At 36.9% G+C, this 4,266-nt stretch overlaps 1 non-coding gene across 1 annotated transcript; it reads right to left on the reverse strand.

Annotated features, from left to right (window-relative positions):
* Positions 1–3,922: 3,922 nt before the first annotated feature.
* On the reverse strand, positions 3,923–4,004 carry Trnas-aga (transfer RNA serine (anticodon AGA)). Its single transcript has one exon. It is a non-coding gene; the product is annotated as a tRNA-Ser (tRNA).
* Between the last annotated feature and the right edge of the window lie 262 nt (positions 4,005–4,266).

The raw sequence follows: 4,266 nt of genomic DNA on the forward strand, positions 1-4,266 counted from the left end.
TACAGAGTACAGACATTGCGAGGGGTAAATCTGTCACTACACTGAAAGTTTCATGCGATTTATCCGCTTGGGAAAGTTGACATTGTCACGAAACTCGTTTACAATTTATTATTATTTATATCATATTGAGTATACTTTGACATATTTTTGTACAAGTCTGATTGTGTCAACGTATCTTCTAAAAGAGTTGATTCTTTTGATGTTGCGGTATTTATTGTTGAAATGAGGAAACTTGGACTGTGCTGCTCTTTGTGCAGATGGTTAAATTTATTACATTACTATTACAGATACTTTTAAGTGTTAAAGTCGCAGCGAGGAGATTGTCCAGTTAGGTAGATCCAATTTCGAAAAAAAAATAGGAGAATCGCCGAATCTGCCTCAGCTGAGGAATTTCCGCGACATCTTTCCGTCGAAAATTCCTCAATGCCTGAAGACGAAAGTTGTATCGGACAGTGCGTGTTGCCGGTGATGACCTATGAACCCGAGGCTTAGGTAGTCGCTAACTCTAACTACTCATTGAAATAAATATAATGGGATAAAGTCGCACACACAGGGTTAATCTTCGGCGTTCTTAATGCTATGGTTTTGTATAAATAATCAGACGTCGATATAATTGTATCACACCTGACACAATAAACACTTCCCACAAAGATTTATCTCTAGTATTCATACCGACGTAAGCTTAAAAGGCTAAATAGTATCTACAGCATCGCACTCTAATGGAGAGATACTCGAAGCCGGCACGCTCATAAGCGAGACTGCACACATATTATACTCAGCAGCATAATATTTTGCAGCGAGGAACTCGCTAAACTAATATGAAGTGTTTTAACCTAAGTATTTTGAAACGCGCTCAGTAATATAACTTTTATGTGAGAGTTACTTGAGCGGGCGGGATAAAGGATTACTTGCAAGTGAATATTGTGGAGAACATTTGGATATCGTTATCAAAAACAATTATTATGTGGTTATTATGTACAGTAAAGCATTGTGAAATAATGTTAAGAAATTATAATCTATACTAATATTATGAAGAGGAAAGATTTAATTGTTTGTTTGTATGTTTTGAATAAGTTTAGTAGTTCCACTACTGAATCTATTTGAAAAATTCTTTCCCTGTTCCCGAGTGCTAAAGGCTATAATTTACTGGTATATTTTACGGGAACCACGCAGGTGACACCGTGCGGTGTCGCTAGTAATGAAATAAAATAAATATTATTGAAAATTGAAGTAGCAGAAGCATCTAACACCACACTATCATGTTTAGCACTACCTTGAAAGAGGTACCAGCTCAGCATTTTGCTGCATGAACCAAGCAATTATCGGAGCATACATCACTTATTTTCAGATGTTACCGGTGATTACAGGTGACATCACGGATATACCCATCCACGCAGCGACTATTATAATTATAAAACAAATATAAATTTAAATTAGATAATTAGGTTGATGGACACAGGACAGTAATTTGTAGGACTAGTTCCTAACATGCCCTGCCAAGTCTTACTTTAGTTTGCAGGCGATGGTTTTCCAATTAACATTCATCAATCTGCTTATTATTTGGTATATCTAAGTGAAAATTAAATTTACAGAAGCAGATGGTTCAGCTCATGCTAAGTGGTATAAATTTAACAGAATATCACTTTGCAGGGAACGTACAAGTACGCACAAACATACGCCGCAAGGCACCACCCCTGTCTAACAAAAGCGTAAGTGTCAAGCCTCATTTGCCTGTTATACCTCCGAACTAATTAACCTCCAGCTTTATTTAACGTCGGTCAAAAGTACCGTTATTGTATATTTTATACAAAAGTAAATAGGAACAGTATTGTTTGTGCAAACAGTAAATAGTAAAATTAACGAACGGAGGTCGCCTAAACAAATGAAAGCCTTTGTTTGTCCAACTTATCTGTCCAATAACCGCCGGACACTACATACCGCGAAACTAAAAGATAAGGGCCCAGTCACAAATGGGGGTTTTTATTTTTTATAGTAAAAAACAATTTAAATAACTGACTATTACAAAATCAGAAATATACCAAGTCATCTACTATGGACATAAAAATATAAATTACACAACTTGATAGTTAAAGAATCAAATAACTTATGTGTTACTTACTAAATAATAAAGTAAGGCCTGTAACACATTTCATATACTTATTAATGACTACGTAGGTATGTTGTTAATATGAGTTGTGTGTAATCATCTAGACAAACATCATAACCACATCGTTACTTGCCATCAAACTTGTTTAAAATCAAACACAAGAATGTTTACTATTAAAAATTTAATGGGAATTTACTTTGACGAGTAAGTCGAGTAAGTCGTAACAAACATAACATTCAAATTAACATAATTTGGAATTTCAGTAAAGTGTGACGCCACCGTAATAATAAGCGAAGCCACTAAAATGGCGCATTCAAACAATCGCTTGTCAAATTGGCGCGCCGCGGCGCAAAACAAATGCATTGTATGTAAATGAACGAGTGATTAGTGCGTGATCGAGTTAACGCGGCCGGCGCGTAACGAGCGCGGTGTTACACCGGCGAGCGAGAACAGGAGGTATTTCTTTAGATCTTGTTTTACTCATTATCACCATCACCATCATCATCATCACCATCATCATCATCATCATCATCATAATTTGAATGACCCACTAAACCAGCCAGAGGGGCCATTCCAGCATGTTCCCCATCATCCATTGGATCCACGAATTGGACGCCCCACTCTTTGCAGCTTCAGCTATATACATACACGTATGAGTAAGTACCTTCGTAATACATATTAAAAGAATAATTTTTCACACATGCAGTGGCGGGTCACAACTAGTCCCGCAGCATCGATGGTGTTAATTAATAGGACACCGTGGTCGGCCGCGGTGATTAATACAGTGTCGCTTGATTACTGGCCGGCCGGCAATTATCATGCGCGGCTAATTCACGGACAGACACAATTACACTGCATGCAAAAATATATATATTTATGCCAGCAGTTAACTGAACAATCAGATGACCCAGTCTTGCTTAAGAGAGGATAAATAGAGCGCATTTTTGATTACCAGCCAAAATTGCTTGATCCTTTTTGATGTAAAACATCTATAGCCGCAGGTAAACCGATTTCTGGCGTGGCGACGCATGCCGTGGCGACGCATCGCCACGCTATATGATGGTATACATATATATATGCAGTAGTGTGTACGGTGTGGCGACGCGTCGCCATGCGCAATCGACTGTGTGATTCTCTCCCACTCGATCCGGCGTTAGCCATCTCTCTCGCTACACTGAGCTCGGATACCTATATACTCCGTAGTGTTTAAAGTGTTGTTTAACTTTTACAAAATAATGTCGATGTTTCACATCCCAGGCGTCCCATGACGGCTCACATTTTTTTTAATAAATTACTCGTACTCACAGCTTACTGTTATTTGCGGTATTTCTAGGAAAAACATATTATCCAAATTCACATTTCTATCATTACAAGCGGTTTTATGCAAAATTTTGTAGTTTAAAAGGGGTGAAAACGGGGTGGTCCGGGTGGTTCATTAAAAAGATCATAATTACTGCTTAGACGAACGTAATTTGATATTTGGACCATTATTTTCTAAAATGAGGAAATAAGTGCTTTGAAGGATTTTTCGTATTTTATTTAGAAAAGAAAATCGGAAGGAGAGACCTGTTTCCCCAATATTCGAATCTTTTCTTCTAAAAAGGAGTAAGTTCTTTGTTCGAATATATCAAAAACAGCAACCTATCGGTAGGATTCACGTGGTAGATTAATTATTTGGCTTTTATAATATTTTTTACGATTGCCTTATTATTTTATTGCTAGATATTATTCAATTTTAATATATAATAACCGTGTTTAAATAAAAATATCAAAATCAATCAAAATGAAATTAACTATAAAAAGCAAAAGAAAATTCGCAGTCGGTAGGATTCGAACCTACGCTCCCAGAGGGAATCTGATTTCTAGTCAGACGCCTTAACCGCTCGGCCACGACTGCTGGCGACTCTCACTCAGTAACATCTGTACGCCATCAGTGCGAGTGCTCACATGCACTTTAACTTTTTAATAACTCGTATTTCTTTGGGTCACGTATTGCAAACTTTTATAAAAAATCCTTACTTGAATTATAAAGGTGAATGTTAAACGGATAAACGAGTTTGTATAAAATGTAATACTTATTATTTTTTCGTTCTTCACACTAAAGAGGTAGGTTTAGCGTTTTTGTATGTTCTATAGTTCACACTAAACTCTTAATTAAC

This window comes from Bicyclus anynana, chromosome 3 (genome assembly GCF_947172395.1).
Source record: "Bicyclus anynana chromosome 3, ilBicAnyn1.1, whole genome shotgun sequence".
In the NCBI taxonomy this organism is placed as follows: Eukaryota; Metazoa; Arthropoda; class Insecta; order Lepidoptera; family Nymphalidae; genus Bicyclus; species Bicyclus anynana.